This window comes from Pseudonaja textilis, chromosome 13 (assembly GCF_049901715.1).
Source record: "Pseudonaja textilis isolate UNSWEBS1 chromosome 13, rPseTex1.2, whole genome shotgun sequence".
In the NCBI taxonomy this organism is placed as follows: Eukaryota; Metazoa; Chordata; class Lepidosauria; order Squamata; family Elapidae; genus Pseudonaja; species Pseudonaja textilis.
In genome coordinates, this window is record NC_142002.1 from 6,951,396 (window position 1) to 6,970,097 (window position 18,702).

Here is an 18,702-nt window from a genome sequence, read left to right on the forward strand (position 1 = left end):
AATGCTGTAACAAAGCAACAGGTATTCTGCATGTCTATTAAAGTTCTAAAGTTGAGACTTCCCTGCTGTTGTAACACACTCAAATTACAGGATTAGTGCAACCTTCATTTCCCTTGCCAATTAATTCTGCCCAAAGGAAGACACCGTGTTAGCTATGTCTACAACTTGCATAGGCATATATACAATGCCAACATGTCTAAAGGTTGCAACAGAAACTGAAAAAAACCTAAACAAACCAATTTTTTAAAAAAATAAAATCAGGGTCCAATCTACGTGTCTGGCTTGGAGCCTCTGTAGAATCAAAACACACAACCCAAAACAAATAACCAAGTCTCAGTACAGTGAGTTATTACTAGGTGGTATCTACTGTAGGTGTTTTCTCCAAAAGAATAGCAAAAGACACACTCCTGTAGACAAGGAGATGTACTCCTATTTAAAACCTTTTAGACGGGAGGAGAAAATGACACACACTCATATTCATAAGTAATTTTCATTTTATTTGTCAAACATGTACAGGATGACAGATATTGGTATGAACATAAACAAGAACAAAGGAAGTAAATAAAGATAAGTGGGAACAGTAGGACAGGGACGGTAGGCACGTTGGTGCACTTATGCATATGCCCTTGCAAACCTCTTAGGAATGGAGTGAGGTCCATGGTACACAGTTTAAGGGTAAAGTTTTGGGGGTTTGAGGATATAATGACAGAGTTGGGTAGGGTGTTCCAGGCATTGACCACTCTGTTCCTGAAGTTGTATTTTCTGCAGTTGAGTTTGGAGCAGTTTACCTTGAGTTTGTATCAGTTGTTTGCCCATGTGTTATTGTGGTTGAAACTGAAGAAGTCATTGACAGGCAAGATGTTATAGCATAATAATAGATATGGTATAAAATCATATATTATAACATAATAGATTTCATGTTCCTTCTGCCCTTCTGTTACCAGCAGAGAACAATGGTTTCAGTTAGAAGAAACATTTACATTTTGAGATCCAGGAGTTGCTATGGAAATGTGGCCACTGTGAGCAACAAGGACATTTTCTTTATATGTCCTACACTTGTCTATTAAACAGTCCCATTCAAGTCAAAAATTGATTTCCCCCCACAACTGAAAAACCTGTAGGCCAGGGATGGGAAACCTTTTATGGCTCACTCAGGAATTCTGGGAGTTTAAGTCCACAAGTCATAAAAGGGCCAAGTTTCCCTACCCCTGCTATAGGCCAATATTTCTCAACCTTGAACAATTTTAAGGAACGGAGTCTTCAAAACTCCCAGAATTCTCCAGTCAGCCATGAAGGCTGTGAATTTCTGGGAGCTGGAGTCTACACTTCTTCAACTTCCTAAGGTAGAGAAACACTGTTCTAGGCAGTTTTTTCCCATGGCATTTAGAAGAGACAGGATGACTCCATCGGTTTGAATGCGGCAGGGTTCTGTGCATGATATTGTTTATGTATGAGAGCTGAGTCTTGTATATTTCGGATTCATGTGCAGTATCCATTAAACTGCACTAAAGCCTGCTAAGTAATCACTCTAGTGAAGTGGGCCCTTGGTTTCCCCATGATGGAATTCCTGTTTCATTCTATTGGCTTTTAAAGGGAAAGATGGATGGAAGATTTTATAGCTCTTTCTCATTAGAACTATTTTTTTTCCTTCATTTTCTTTTGCATAGAGCCAGGTGTGAAATTAGCATGTGGGTAAGAAGGTGGAAGCAATTTATTTCATTTTCTTTTTTCATGGTGTGGGACTGAGATTTGGATTGCTGCTAGGTCGAGAGCAGTTTGTGGTGTTAGAGTGATGTTTGCTCTTTCTCCTTGGAGTTTCAAGGTCTGAGGATTCAGTTGGAACCATTTTCAAATGGAGAACGAGGAAGAAGAAATAGCAGTAGTATGGAACAAGGTATGTGATACCCTTGGTGTTCTCTGAGCTTGTTTGTTCTTTTGCAGACATTTCACCGCCTCACTAGTGCTACTGCGGGTGGGTTTTTTTTTTTTTTGCCTATTTATATAGAGATGCTTGCCCTGTCAGTGTTGGCGAGGTGTGGTTTTCTGTTTGATAGATCCTTGATTTACGGCATTCTTTTCTGCTTGATTATTTGTATGGTGTTCATCTCTGCTTGTGTAGGAATTGGTTGCTGGAGAGGAAGAGCTCTGGTTCTTCGGTGTCCTTCTTAACTATTTGTTATCTCTTTTGAATGAGTGAATGCAGGTTATCTCTGTGTGTTTATTGATGAATGACTTGTCTGAATGCCATGCTTTCAGGAATTCCCTAGTGTGTTTGGGTTTAGTTCGGTCTAGGATGCTCACAGTTTCCTTGTTGCAACCATGGCTGAGTCTGTCCATGAGTTGTGAGATTAAGGAGTTTTTGTTGACAGCTAGTTGATGTTCATGGATGCGCTCTGCTAGTCTTTTGACTGTCTGTCCTTTGTAGTGGCTGATACAGTCCCTTACACTCAGAGGTGGTATTCAGCAGGTTCTGACCAGTTCTGGAGAACTGGTAGCAGAAATTTTGAGTAGTTCAGAAAATTGGAAAATACCACCTCTGACTTTGATATTACAATATCATTTCCCTGCCATGCCCACCAAGCCACGCCCACAGAACCGGTAGTAGAAAAATTTGAATCCCACCACTACTTACACTGTATGTTGGGGCGGAGTTCTGCTTTTAATTCCTGAACAACTAGGTATTTTGCTTGAGATGTTTTGGAAGAAAGATGTAGTGCTGATGGTCTATTTCATTTTTCTGAGGTGCTGGGATGCTGCAGGGCATTTATACTTATACAGAGGGAGACTGGGTTGTTACTTTGTTAATGGAACATTTGGTTAATGAGCATTTTTTTTTTGATAGACTTGCTTTGCGCAACTAACTGAAGTGTTCCAAACCATCTTAAGCAAACCAAAAGACCCAAAGGATTGCACAGTTTATATGCCAGAGGTGGTATTCAACAGGTTCTGACCAGTTCTGGAGAAACGGTAGCGGAAATTTTGAGTAGTTTGGAGAACTGGCAAATACCACCTCTGACTGGCCCCACCCCCATCTCTTCTCTGCCTCCCATTGAGTCCCAGCTGATTGGCTGGGTCTTCTTTGGTTGCCCTGCACAGAAGAACAGAGCTGTAAAGCAGGTTAGTGGGGTGTGGAGGGAATGGGGATTTTGCAGTAACCTTCCCCTGCCACGTCCACCAAGCCACGGCCACAGAACCAGTAGTAAAAAAAAATGAATCCCACCACTGCTACACCCCCTTCTATTGGGGTGGTGGTGGTGATGTTGATGATTGTGATATGATGATGATGAGGATGAGGATGACATTATCCATTCAGTTGTGTCCAACTCTTGACAATTCCATGGACAATTCTATGGGTCTTCCAATCTTGCATACACACACACAAAAGGAATTACAAACATCAGAAAAACCACCATTTGATCCCAGACCACGCTTAGAATGATACATTTACAGGTAGAATTTCAGATGTTCTGCTAGGCTTTTGCAATTATTTTCTAATCTCATTTGTGCATCATGTAGCATATTCTGAAACCTAGCTATATAGAAAATTGTGCATGAGGTCAGCAGTCCAGTAAGAGAATCCTGGACAAGTATTATATAATGTGCAGAACTTAGCATCTTTTCTGCTCATGGTATACATCTCATTCTGTCTCATTATAGGGACAGACCTGCAAGGATGCTAATGTTTACATTGTTTTTGATTGAGGTTATTTATTTATTAGATGCATTTCCCTCTTATCTTCCTACAAGTTCCTTGGCATTCTTCAGAAGGAGTCAATCATACACCTTCCAAAATCTCTCACCTTTTCAAGACCAAATGAAGTGAATGATCTGAAACAGATCAATCAGGAAAGCTGTTTTCCAGCTTCTCCTTCCATAGATTATAACTCCCATGTCTCTTTCCAGTTTGTTCTCTCCCTAAAAAAAAAATCAACCAAATGTTTCCAGATAAAGTTTGGATCTTTCAGGAAATTTACATCTGGGTCTCCTTAATGCTTCTACAAATGAGAGATCAACAAATATGTCGCCATGCCCTGTTTGCAGGCAGCTGAGAAGCATCTGGATGGATAGCCACTGTGAGAAACAAAAGGCTAGATTGAAATGGATCTTGTCCGGAACATACATCATATTCCTTCTCCTTGTTCTATCCATGACCATGGTACAGAAAGAGCTGAGATAATGTTGACTTTCTATGCTGTTTATCAGGGAAATTCTCTCAAACTTTGCAGACATTACAAATATGGAGACATGCCATCATTTCCCCCATCAATCTCTGGCATTCCAACTGCTGTAATCTGCTCATTTATTCAAAAAAGCAGACATTCTTTGGAAAAAAAGGAAGTGCCCCTTCAGGAAAATCCCAGTGTAACAAACTGGAATGTTGCGTTATTTTTCTTTGAACAACTGATTAAAATGCCGATTTCAAAAAAAGACAAGATGTTTTTGTCAAAAAAAAACAAAAAAAACAAGCAGGCCTATGCAATGTCCTCCAGTTTTTGACATTAACTCCGAACACGTGTGCACAGATACCCACAGAACACAGAAATAGTTACAAAACTCTTATTCTAAGGTAAAAGTATTTTGGAGAGCTGTGACGGTGCAGTGGTTAGAATGCAGTGTTTCAGGTTAACTCACTGCTTATGCCAGGAATTTGGTTCTGACCGGCTCAAAGTTGACTCCGCCTTCCATCCTTCTGAGGTGGGTAAAATGAGGACCCAGATTGTTGGGGGCAAGAGGCTGACTCTGTAAACTGCTTAGAGGAGGCTGTAAACGCACTGTGAAGTGGTATATAAGTATGTGCTATTGCTATAAGACAACCATTCCACACCTGACTTCTTTCACCTTTCTCCAAAACTACATATAGAGTAGAGTAGAGTAGAGTAGAGTAGAGTAGAGTAGAATAGAATAGAATAGAATAGAATAGAATAGAATAGAATAGAATAGAATAGAATAGAATAGAATAGAACAAAATTCTTTATTGGCCAAGTGTTATAATATGATTCCACATAAGGAATTTGTCTTGGTGCAAATACTCTCAGTGTACATAAAAGATACACTCGTCAAGAGTCAAGAATCATCAGGTACAACACTTAATAATAGTCATAGGGTACAATAAGCAATCAAATCATAATAGGAAACAGTCAATATAAATCATAAGGATACAAGCAACAAAGTTACAGTCATACAGTCACAAGTGGGAGGGGATGGATGATAAGGACTGACTTTGTCCAAAACTACATCCCTAGCAGAATGCAAATGACCTGTCAAGTATCATGCCCTAATTGTCTTTTCCCACACCGAGGACTGAGGATAATTACTCAACATCTATGTGGATACTCAAAAGTGCAAAGACATAATTAATTTACCTAATCCTTTCTTAAAATCTGTAAAGGTCATGTGTTCTTGCCATACCTTGTGGCAGAGATTTCAGTGAATGAATTATGCATGGTGTAACATCTGAATGGATGATACAGCTGTTTTACAATATGTTCTATCTCATGGAGTGGGATGCAAACTCTTCCTTGTGTAATGAAAAAGGTAGCCCACAGGACACGAGAGGAAAGTGGTTACATTGAATGCAAATTTCATGTTCCAGCTTGTAATGTCCACCAAAACATCTCAAGAACTAGATATATTGATAAACTAATTAGGTTCATCATCCTTGGCTGCTATAATTTTTTCTGACAATATTTCTTCAGATTTATTAGCTTGGCCTGTTCAGTGATTGCAATGATGATTATTACCAGAGCTTCGTGTAGAATATATGTGTTGAGTAAGGATTTGGATCTAATCCTCAGCATATTTCTAGGTGGAACTGGAGAAACTATAATTTAAAATTAGATTTTAAATTTAAATTATAATAAAGCAACATTGAATTGCTAACTAAGGCATACAAAACCTTTGCCAGACCAGTTCTCGGATACAGCTTGTCTGCCTGGAATCCACACTGTATATCAGACATGAACACAATTGAGCAGGTTCAGAGATATTTCTTGAGAAGAGTACTCCACTCCTCTATTCACAATAGAATCCTTTATGCCTCCAGGCTCAAAATTTTGGGCTCGGACAATCTGGAACTGTGCTGCCTGCGGTCCAATCTAAGCATAGTACAGAAACTTGTCTGCTATAACTTCTTGCCTGTCAACGACTTCTTCAGCCTCAACCACAATAATACACGGGCAAACAATCGATACAAGTTCAAGGTAAACCGCTCCAAACTCAATTGCAGAAAATACGACTTCAGCAACAGAGTGGTCAGTGCCTGGAACGCTCCAATCAACTCCATTGTTACAGCCTCAATCCCTCATAGCTTCAACCAGGGGTGGGATTCTACCAGTTTGCATCTATTTGCTAGAACTGGTTGTTAACTTTCTAAGCAGTTCGGAGAACTGGTTGTTAGAAGAAATCTCCTTTTGTTTTTTTCCACTTTACTGGCCTGATCCTGTAAGGAAGCCATTCCTTACATTCCACTGTTGTTGCTTACGGAAACTGCCTCTCCGTTAACCCTCATTACATTCTTGGCAGGACGAGACTTCCTGCCTCCAGAGCTTCTCTGGAGTTTTTTTTCTCTCTCCTTTGCTGGTACTTTGCTTGTGTGGAGCCCAAAATTCACACATGTGTAGCCATTTCACTTGGAAACCTGACAGATTGACTTTCTTAAAGGGGAAGGGTTGTTTTAAGCTTTTTGCACTGCTGTTGGGAGGAAATACTCCCCTGTTGGAGTTAGCACTTTGAGGAAATAATAGAATAATGAAGCAGAGCTGCCAGAAAGAAGCTTTTAATGACAAGGAACCAAGATGAGTGACATTTAGCAAGACTTCTTGGCTAGCTAGAAAGATTGACATTCAAATGTGAGTTTACATACCCTTTCTGATTTTGGTGAAGTTTAATTCTGTGCTTGATGATGTTTAATCCCATGTTTATTGATGGGATAATTTTCCCTATTCAGCTTTGTTTGGAAGGAAAAACATTAATCTGTCTTCCTGAAAAGAAACTGCGTTGAGAAAGCTGGCTAGTTCCTGTGTCTATTTGTTCTGATAATTGGTTTAACAAGCAACAGCTACTGTTGTGATTTAATTATTTGTATTGTGTCTGGATTTTTTTCTGCCTCATGTTTTCTTTTTCTATCTGGAAAGGGAGGGGTCTTCCTTCACTGCTTTAGTGGTATCTGGCACTGTCCTTTTGGGGTGTACTTCCAAGAGGAAGGATGCAAGCTTGGCACTGATATTTTACTGCCTTTCTGGGGGGCATGTGATCTTTCCTTAAATCTGGATGATTTCCTCAGGATATCTTGTGAGGTGAGTGAGACCAGCTGGTGTCTTTAAGTGTTGCAAATGGATCTAAGGATTGCTTCTCCTGGGTATGCTCTTTCTTATCATTGCATTTTACCAATTTAATTCCTCCAGGTGCTCTAGTACCCTGCCTGATTTGTAACTCCAGCTTGCAGGTATTTTTAACCTAATGATTGGTATTTAGGACAGCTTTTTGCAAGCAAAGATTTTTGTATTTTTGTACAGGTAATCCTTGACTTACAACAGTTCATTTAGTGACCATTCAAAGTTACAATTGCACTGAAAAAGTGACTTCTGACCATTTTTCACACTCACGGCCATTGTAGCATCCCCACTGTCATGAGAGGCCAGGCAAAGAGAAGTGCCCCTGGATGGGAGTGATGTTGAATTGGCCACACCCAGCCAGTCACATGACCACCAAGCCTCGTCCAGTCAGTCACATGACCACCAAGCCATGCCCCCCAACAAAGCCATGCCCACAGAACTGGTTGCTTAAAATTTGAATCCCACCCCTGGCTTCAACCTCAAACTGTCTACCATGGGCTTCACTCCATTCCCAAGAGTCCTTAAAGAGGGTTTGCATAAGCACACCAGCATGCCTACCGTTCCTGGCTTACTGTCCCCATTTATCTGTATTTACTCCCTTTGTTCTTGTTTATTTCCATATTTTACTTGTTATCTCGTACATGTTTGTCAAGCAAATAAAATAAATAAATAAAACTCCTAATTCTAACTTTGAGGATTGGCTAATCATTAGTCTTGACTCTATTGGATGAGATGTACAAAGCAATTTAGGTTTCAAAAATTGGACATTATCTGATCCAACAAGGGCATGTATGTTTTTACATAATGGTTGTATGCATGTGACAGAAACATCGTAAGATACTTACTCATGCAAGAAAGGGTGAAAACATTCCATGACCTTAAATCATGAAGGCAGAAGAAAGTGGGGAAAAAAAGGTGGAAGCCACAAGAACACAACCACATTAAATGGCTATTACAAGATGGGTATATCACTGAGAACCAGTTTGGTCTAGAAGTTAAGGAACCAGGTTAGAAAGCAGGAGATTGTGTGTTCTAGTCTTGCCTTAGCCATGAAAGCCAGCTAGATGACTTTGGGCCAGTCATTCTCTCCCAACCCATCTCACGGAGCTGTTGTTGTGGGGAAAATAGGAGGAAGAAGGTATGTTGGATATGTTTGCAGCCTTGACTTATTTGTAAAAAAATAGGAGGGATATACATTAATTAAAACATGTAAAATATTCACAAAGAGGCCATGAAAAGAATGGAGAGATGCTATTTCATGAGTACTGTGTTTGATACCATTGTGTATTTTGATATTCGATATCTATATTTTCAGGGGATGCAGTGGCTCAGTAGCTAGGACTCTGAGCTTGTCGATCAGAAAGGTCAGCAGTTTGGCAGTTCGAATCCCTAGCGCCATGTAACAGAGTGAGTTCCCATTACTTGTTCCAGTTTCTGCCAACCTAGCAATTCAAAAGCATGTAAAAATGCAAATAGAAAAATAGGGATCCCTTTGATGGGAAGGTAACAGTGTTCTGTGCGCCTTCGACATTTAGTCATGCTGGCCACATGACCACGGAGACGTCTTCGGACAGCGCTGGCTCTTCGGCTTTGTAACGGAGATGAGCACCATCCCCTAGAGCTGGAAACAACTAGCACATATGTGCGGGGGAACCTTTACCTTTATGTATATTCTCTGTTTTGGACTTTCTATATAGCCTAATAAATCAGGCAAGGTGATATCTAATTTTGGGAGACAGGTAGCTGAGGTCATTAAAAATGTTGAACTTAACCGTAGGTAAAATGGAGAAAGAAAAGTAAGTGTGTAAAGACATGCCTAAATCAAAAAGGAAAACAGTGTCGAGAGAGCAACATTGCAGTTGCTGGCTACAATCATATACTACATCATAGCTACTTTGGTTAGAAAGTGGCAAAACCAGTTTCTAAACCGATTATCATACACAAATGGAGGGAATGGAGAAAAGGCTATGACTGGGCTCTCCACTTTTTCAAATGGCTTCAGATGGTGCTCCCCTGTCTTATGTCTAGTCTAGTGGAAAAGAGGACCAGGGGTGATATGATAACAATGTTCCAATATTTGAGGGGTTGCCACAAAGAAGAGGGGGGTCAACCTATTCTCCAAAGCACCTGAGGGCAGGACAAGAAGCAATGGGTGAAAACTGACCAAGGAGAGAAGCAACCTAGAACTAAGGAGAAATTTCCTGACAGTGAGAACAATTAACCAGCATTTCGCTTGCCTTCAAAAGTTGTGGGTGCTCCATCATTGGAGGCTTTTAAAAAGAAACTGGGAAGGCACTTGTCTGAAATGGTATAGAGTCTCTTGCTTGAGCAGGGGGATGGTCTAGAAGACTTCCAAGGTCCCTTCCAACCCTGTAATTTTGTTACCTGTCATCGTGCTTCATCCAATAGTAGAAGGCTTACACTCAGAGACTGAAGGACACAGCTCCCCCAAGATGCTTTTTGTTGCAGGTAATCGATACTTGTTTAATACTTGCAACTTGTCCTCTTTGGTTTAAGAAACAGAGATGTGTTCTGCCTCTAAAGTCAGCCATGAATACAGAGTAAAAGCCACAGGGCCACCCTTTCCTCTTAAGTTTGCCTGTACTGTCACATTACCAACATCACCTGGGGAAAATATCTCTGACTTAATGGATTAATTATAGCTCCAAATGATATAATTTACCTTCTCCCTGGTAATATTTAACACACCCTAACATGGACAATTTCTCCTTGATGAAAGTATTGGAGGGAACAGATATGTATCACAGCCTTGGCTTAAGAGAAGCCAACAGCTGATCCTTCCTGAGGCACTTAAACTGCCAAAGAGCCATCAGTAAACAGCCCAACCAAAGAATATCTACTCCCACCCACAGAGTTGAGTATTTAATCAGAATATAAACTGACAGCAAACAGCACTCCTTACTAGCACTGATGAGGTTACCTAGTTAGGGCAATGAAACATCTGCAAGAAAAAAAAGCAAGCTCAGAGAACACCAGGGACCCTATAGTCATCCTCCTCCTCTTCCCCCTCTCTGCACATCCCACTCCCTTCTAGCACTGATGAGGTTACCTGGTTGGATAATGAGACGTCTGCAAGAAAACAAGCAAGCTCACAGAGCACCAAGCACTCCTCATGTCAGCCCTGAGCTACAAATATTCTCCTTTACTGGCTCCACTTAAGTCTTCCTCGTTTTGCTTTATCTGCCTGACTCTCTGCCTTCTCCAGATGAGCAGATGAGAGGAAGGAACAGGGCTCTCTGCTTGCCTTTGCTTCCTCTCAATAAAAGTGGGCACTTCAGCAAGTGGAAGACAGCAACATAATGATGGTGGCAGGGAGAATTGTCTCCTTTGGACATCCTATTTAAGTAGCCTCAAAAATCGGCTACTGACATTTGGTGGTGCTGCAGGGATCTCCAGAGGCTCCCCATGATAGATGCATCCCCATATCCGTGGCTCATAATAGCACTGAGACTTATATACTACCCTCATAGTATATACTATGAGGGTATGAGTATATACTTATATACTACCCTCACAGCACTCTCTGGGTGGTTATAATGTCAGCATGTTATTCATCCACCAAGTCTTCTTCACGTTTTTTTTTTTATCCATATTAAAAAAAATGTTTTAATTGCATTTTTTCCAAGAATACATATCTCTTTTACATTCTTTACAACACTGTGACATTGATGTTACACATACATTGACATGCATATATACTTTTAATTCTTCTTTCTATTAACTCACCATCTATACCATTTATCTCATAGTGCGTAATATTCTGATTCTTCTCTGTCTTTCAACTCTAAAGGAAGTTTATTCATCTCTGCACAGTCCAACACTTTCTTTCTTTACATTACCTCAGAAGAGGTGCAGTCCAATTTCCAACTTTGTGCAAAGGCAATTCTAGCCACTGTCACTTTATGCGGTATAATATATTTAGCCTTTTTACTAAATTCTCATCTTATTATTCCTAATTTTTAAAAGTTCAGGTTTAAGCTCGATTTGAAGACCTATTATTTCCTGTAACTAATTTCTTATCTTTACCCAATATTTCCTACTTTCGGAGCATAACTACCACATATGAGAGAAGGTATCCTGTTTTTGTTTCCACTTTCAACATTCCGGGTTCATATTTGGATAAAAAAAATTTAATGGGACACTTAGCATTCAACCCACACACGAGTCACATTATTCCCTGCATACAAAGAGGTGGATTTTCAAAGGAAGGTATATTAAAATATTTCAACGTGATCCAAGCAATAATCAGAGTGAGAGGAAAAGAGCAAAGGAACCGTAATACTCCATTGTTCTCACTCATTTTCCAAGTCAAGTCAATTTCAAGTAAAAAAAATGCCACTGTCACTCAAAACCGTTCTTTTTGGTATGAAGTCATTAACAGGCGTGAACATTAATCCCAGCACAGAATACAAATAGTTGGTGTTCTTTTAAAAGCTGCATCTTCAATTTCTTCAATTCAGACGGTAAAAGATGGTAAAAGAAGCAAAACCCTTACCTCTGTGCTTCACTCCAGAAAGTTACAGTACATGTACAGGTGAGCAGTGAGCAACTACACCGGCTACTTTTTGAGTAATGCACGCCCATTCTCTGCAGACTTCCAGACCCGCCCATGAAAGTTGCAATTCAGGATTTCTGACTAAGCGTAATCCTTGTATTATGCAAAGCTTTAGGATTCAATTCCAGTGGAACGATAGTCTTCAAAGCTGCTTGTCCCAATATTGTAAAATGAGAAAGAATGCTTATGGCCGTCTTAATCAGGGAGGTAACTACAACACCGACAGACGCCAATTCTGCAGGTTACAGCTGAGTTTCTTCCCAACATAATGACATCAAATCAGGCAAAATGAGATAACAGCACAGAACGTCAGCATTCGAACTAGAACACTAGAACTAAGACTAACACTAACTAACTAAACTAACACCAGAACTACGGAGAAATTTCCTGATAGTAAGAACAATCAACCAGTGGAACAACTTGCCTTCAGAAGTTGTAGATGCTCCATCACTGGAGGCTTTTTAAGAAGGGACCAGACAACCATTTGTCAAAAATGGTTTGAGGGCTCCTGTTTGAACAGGGGGTTGTTGGACTAGAAGACCTCCAAGGTCCCTTCCAACTCTGTTATTCTAGTATTATCTCAGCTCTTTTTGCCCTATGGTCATGGATAGAACAAGGAGAAGGATTGTAGCAAATGTTCAGGACAAGATGCATTTCAGTCTAGCCTTTTGTTGTTCAGTGGCTAACCAGATGCTTGACAGGAGCCTGCAAACCAGAGATGGAGACCTATTTCTTGATCTCCTATTTGTAGAAGTATTAAGAAGAACCAGATGTAAATTGCCCAAGAAGCTCCTTTTTCCAGAATGTTCTGAATGGGGAACAGATTGGTTATGGCTTCATGGAATGTGTTTGACTAAAGTAGAGGGTATTTTGCCTTTGTTATTGTTTTAAAGGAAGCGTGCTTTTCAGAAATTACAATTTTACCTAAATTTGGAATTAAGGGTCAGTTCATTGTTCTATAAGTATAGAACAGAAGCAATAGTCTCTCTTTCTTTCTCCCCCTCCCCCTCTCCCCCCGTGTAGGGAGCATTAGATGAGGAAAAAGGTATGTGATGTTTGTCATTTGATTGGAAAGCTAACATTAGAAACAGTAAGGAGGAAAATGTTCAGTTGGATAGTTTGGGAAACAGAAATAAAAAGCACTGATCAGTTTCTGTTGATTCAATATCGTCATGGCTAAAACAGTTTTCAGACAACCAAGGCATTGCTTATATAAACGGACATCATCAGATGGAACATCCAGAAATTAAACTGATTTATCTTCTTGGTACAAGCAGGTAGAACAGCTAATTAGAGCAGACATTGGAAGAGTTAATGAAGGGTTCGTGTGAAGATTCCAAGTCAGTCAACTTCTACAATGTCATCTCAGACATCTACAAGATCTACAATGTGATCTCATTTTCAAGAGGAACACCAGGAACCACTTGAACTCTAGAAAACTCATTGGTAGGAAACTCAAGGAACTGTGGAATGAAAACAAAGAGATTATTAAGGATAAATTTGAATAGAGAGTACTGAAGACCAAGAAACAAAAGGGAGCAAAGAGGATGTCAGAACAAATGATAATTACCAAGGAAAGAAGTAAAGTTAAAACCCAGAAGGGCAAAGAACTCAGGAATTTAACGAAGAATTTCAGGGAACCATTAGAAGCGGCAAGACGTAGTATTACAAAGGCACCTGTAATGACCCCGCAGATAGAAAGAGACATAGAAAGTCTTAATAAAGATCTTTGAACTTCAATCTGGTATGTTAAAGAATGCCAAGGAGCACATGATAAATTATTCAAAGAAGATCAAAGAAGCAGTATGTAGAAAATATTCCCTACTTATAAGAAAGTCTAGTAGTAGAAAATGAAATTAGATCAGCATGCCAGTTATTACAGTAGCAAGTTGGAAGACTACAGGAATTAGACAGACTAATTATATCAAACTAGGAATCAAACTTATCATATCATCCTCCTCATTCTCATCATTTTAGCCATTGTTTATCCAGTGGAGGATGAAGGGCTCTTCCACCTGTTTCCAAACAATATGGTCCTAAGCTTTCTTCTGCCAATTGGGCCCACGATACTTGCTGATGTCATCGATCCATCTTGTTTTGGATCTCTTTTGTGGACGTTTGATCAAGTGAGATCCATTCTATGACTGCCTTGATCCACCTGCTCTCAGTACTTCCTGCTAAGTGACCGGCCTGTTTCCGTTTCAATTTTTTTACTCTCTTGATGATATCCTATCCTTTTGTTTGTTCTCTAATCCAATGTATAGGTCTTTCTATCTTGTCTTGTAATGCTAAGCATGTACCTTTCCATGGCTCTTTGCAACACTCATAGCTTTTGTATCGATTGTGCGGCTAGTGTCCATGTTTCACTGACATTTATCAGAACAGGTAACACACACTGATCAAAACTTTTCTCTTCAGGCACAGGGTGGGGGGTTGTTTTTGAAAATTATGCTTAGCTTGCTGAATGCTTGCCAACCACATTTAATACTGTTCAATTTCCTTTATTCTATCAACTTCCACTGAGATCCATTGGCCAAGGTATATAGTAGTCTACTACATCTTGTTCTTCTCCAGATATAAAATAAATTCTTTCTTTGGTGAATTTGTTAAACCTAACCTGGTTCCTTTTCAGGTTTATTTTTAAGCCAAATGGTTCTGCTTTGTGCAGATTTTCTTTCCCTTTTCTTATACTCGTGTGAATTTGGGGGAAGGCCTATCTAAGCCTCTTCCACATATATTCTGCTTGTCATGGACTTTAAATATGTTTTTACCCACTTCACTTTGTTAACAGATCTTGCCTGTTGCCATCAGTATCACCTACCTTCTTTACCCTCCAGAGGAAGCAATGTAATGGTCACAAAGCAATAGAGGTTCTAACCAAACTATACCAGTAAATCTGAAGAATGATACAGTGGCCAGTTGGTTGGAAGAGATTAGACTATATGCCAAAGTCAAAGAAAGAAGACTCAATAGTGTAAACTACTCTGCAATCTTCTTTTTCTCATGCTAGCAAAATGCTTAGGTTTGTCCAATGCAGATTAGAATCCCAGTTGAAAAGAGAGGTGCCAGATATTCAAGCTGGTTTTAGAAAAGATCAAGGAATAAGATACATTAGTGCTGAGGTACTCGGGAAAATTGAGGAAAATTAAAGAATGTCAAAAAGAAATTAATATACAATGATTATACAGTGAGGCACATATTCTTCTTGACATTCTTATTTTTATTTATTTGATTTGTCAATCACTTTCAAAATAATAGGTATAAGTATAAACATGAGTAAGAATACAGAAAATAGGTACGATTAAATGGGGACAATAGGACAGGGATGGGAGGCATGATGGTGCACTTATGCACGCCCCTTACAGACCTCTTAGGAATGGGGTGAGGTCAATAGTGGATAGTTTGAGGTTAAAGGAGTGGTGGTTTGAGGATGTAACTACAGAGTCAGGTAGTGCATCCCAGGCATTGACCACTCTGTTGCTGAAGTCATACTTTCTGCAATCAAGTTTGGAGCGGTTAACATTGAGTTTGTATCTGTTGTGTGCTCTTGTATCATTGCAGTAGAAGCTGAAGTAGTGATTGACTGGTAGGACATTGTAGCAGATAATTTTGTGTACTATGCTCAAGTCCAACTGTAGGCAGCATAGCTCAAGGTTGTCCAAGTCTGAAATTTCAAGTCTGGTGATCTAGGGTATTCTGTTGCGAGCAGAGGAGTGTAGTACTCTTCTCGTGAAATACTTCTGGACTCGGTCAATTGTATTAACGTCTATATACAGTGTGGATTCCAGACAGATGAGCTGTATTCGAGTATTGGTCTAGCACAGGTTTTGTATGCCCTAGTTAGAAATTCAATATTTCCAGAGGAGAAGCTGCATAAGATTAGATTTACAATTCTTAATGTCTTTTTGGCAATGCTGTTACAGTGAGCTCTGGAGCTTAGGTCATTTGATATGAGAACTCCGAGGTCCTTGACAGAGTGAGGGTCATCAATGAGGTCATATCCGCCTAGTTTGTATTTGGTGAACTGATTTTTTTTACCAATGTGTAGGACAGAGCATTTGTTGGTCGAGATTTGGAGTTGCCAATTGTTTAACCATTCAGACACATAATCAAGGTCACTTTGAAGAGCAGTAGCATTGTCGGTGGTGTTGAATAGTTTTACATCATCCACGAAGAGGACACAGTTGCTTATAAGGTGATTGCAAAGGTCACTTATATAGAGTATAAAGAGTGTGGGTCCTAGAACGCTGCCTTGGGGGACACTGCTGTTAACTGGAGCAGGGTTTGATATAGTGCTCCCTATTTTTACTATTTGTTGCCTGTTTGACAGGAATGCACTAATCCACTTATGAAGGGATCCGGAAATGCCGTAAGAGTTTAGTTTTAACAGTAGTTTGTCATGTACCACTGAATCAAAGGGTCTGCAGAATTATAATTGATTATATAGTGAAGAGCCCATTTGTGCCGTAGTTGTGAGTTCTAGTCCCTTGTTAGGCACAAAGCCAACTAGGTCAACTTGGATCGTTCCAAGTTCTCTCCCTCTGTCCTAAAAAGGAAGCAATATCAAACCACTTCCAAAATCTTGCCAAGAAAACTGCAGAGACTTGTCTAGGCAGTTGGCAGGAGTCAGCCCTGTGTCAAAGGCACTAAAAATAAATAAATGAAAAAAAGCCTTTGATTGTGTTGTGTTAACTTGCAGAATGTTTTTAGGAAAATGAAAACCCCCAAACATCTGGTCCTCCTGAGGTACAGAAAACCACAGCCTGAATGATACATGGCAAAATGAGCTGGTTTCTGGTAGTTTGAATTGGAAAGTGATGTGCGTGTCGAATATCAAAATAAACAATGGTATCAATCACAGTACTCATGAAATAGCATCTCTCCATTCTTTTCATGGCCTCTTTGTGGATATTTTACATGTTTTAATTAATGTATATCCCTCCTATTTTTTTACAAATAAGTCAAGGCTGCGAACATATCCAACATGCCTTCTTCCTCCTATTTTCCCCACAACAACAGCTCCGTGAGATGGGTTGGGAGAGAATGACTGGCCCAAAGTCATCTAGCTGGCTTTCATGGCTAAGGCAAGACTAGAACACACAATCTCCTGCTTTCTAACCTGGTTCCTTAACTTCTAGACCAAACTGGTTTTCAGTGATATACCCATCTTGTAATAGCCATTTAATGTGGATATGTTCTTGTGGCTTTCACCTTTTTTTTTTTTCATTTTCTTCTGCCTTCATGATTTAAGCTCATGAAATGTTTTCACCCTTTCTTGCATCAATAAGTATCCTCCTGATGTTTCTATCACATGCATATAACCATTATGTAGAAACATACATGCCCTTGTTGGATTTGATAAAGTCCAGCTTTCAAAATCTAAATTGCTTTCGACTGTGGTGTTTGTACATCTCATCCAACAGAGTCAAGACTAATGATTAGCCAATCCTCGAAGTTAGAACTAGGAATTTTATTTATATATTTTATTTGCTTGACAAACATGTACAAGATAACAAGTCTGAACATAAAAAAGAACAAAGGGAGTAAATACAGATAAATGGGGACAGTAAGACACGAATGGTAGGCATGCTTGGGTGCTAAAGTACACCCTCTTTAAGGACTCTTGGGAATGGAATGAGGTCCATAGTAGACAGTTTGAGGTTGAAGCCAGGGGTGGGAATTAAATTTTTAGCAACCGGTTCTGTGGGCATGGCTTTGTTGGGGGGCATGGCTTGGTGGTCATGTGACTGACTGGACGTGGTTTGGTGGTCATGTGACTGGCTGGGTGTGGCCAATTCAACATCACTCCCATCCAGGGACACTTCTCTTTGCCTGGCCTCTCGTGACTATGGGGATGCTGCAATGGTCGTAAGTGTGAAAAATGGTCAGAAGTCACTTTTTCAGTGCAATTGTAACTTTGAATGGTCACTAAATGAACTGTTGTAAGTCAAGGATTACCTGTACAAAAATACAAAAATCTTCTTTGCTTGCAAAAAGCTGCCCTAAATACCAATCATTAAGTTAAAAATACCTGCAAGCTGGAGTTACAAATCAGGCAGAGTACTAGAGCATCTGGAGGAATTAAATTGGTAAAATGCAATGATAAGAAAGAGCATACCCAGGAGAAGCAATCCTTCAATCCATTTGCAACACTTAAAGACACCAGCTGGTCTCACTCACCTCACAAGATATCCTGAGGAAATCATCCAGATTTAAGGAAAGATCACATGCCCCCCAGAAAGGCAGTAAAATATCAGTGCCAAGCTTGCATCCTTCCTCTTGGAAGTACACCCCAAAAGGACAGTGCCAGATACCACTAAAACAGTGAAGGAAGACCCCCCCCACTCCCCAGAGAGAAAAAGAAAACATGAGGCAGAAAAAAATCCAGACACAATACAAATAATTAAATCACAACAGTAGCTGTTGCTTGTTAAACCAATTATCAGAACAAATAGACACAGGAACTAGCCAGCTTTCTCAACCCAGTTTCTTTTCAGGAAGACAGATTAACGTTTTTCCCTCCAAACAAAGCTGAATAGGGAAAATTATCCCATCAATAAACACAGGATTAAACATCATCAAGCACAGAATTAAACTTCACCAAAAACCAGTTTTAGAGCAAAACTCAGAAAGGGTATGTAAACTCAAATTTGAATGTCAATCTTTCTAGCTAGCCAAGAAGTCTTGCTGAAGGTCACTCATCTTGGTTCCTTGTCAATAAAAGCTTCTTTCTGGCAGCTCTGCTTCATTATTCAATTATTTCTTCAAAGTGCTAACTCCAACAGGGGAGTA

The 18,702-nt window shown here is 39.8% G+C and overlaps 1 protein-coding gene across 2 annotated transcripts in view; it reads right to left on the bottom strand.

Moving 5' to 3' along the window:
• CERS3 (ceramide synthase 3) overlaps positions 1-12,848 on the bottom strand; it is a 50,188-nt gene extending 37,340 nt beyond the window's left edge. For both annotated transcript variants that reach the window (XM_087941327.1, XM_087941326.1), the window contains exon 1: positions 11,851-12,848. The gene's annotated coding sequence lies outside the window, so the exon portion shown is untranslated. The remainder of the gene's footprint in view (positions 1-11,850) is intronic.
• Positions 12,849-18,702: the final 5,854 nt, after the last annotated feature.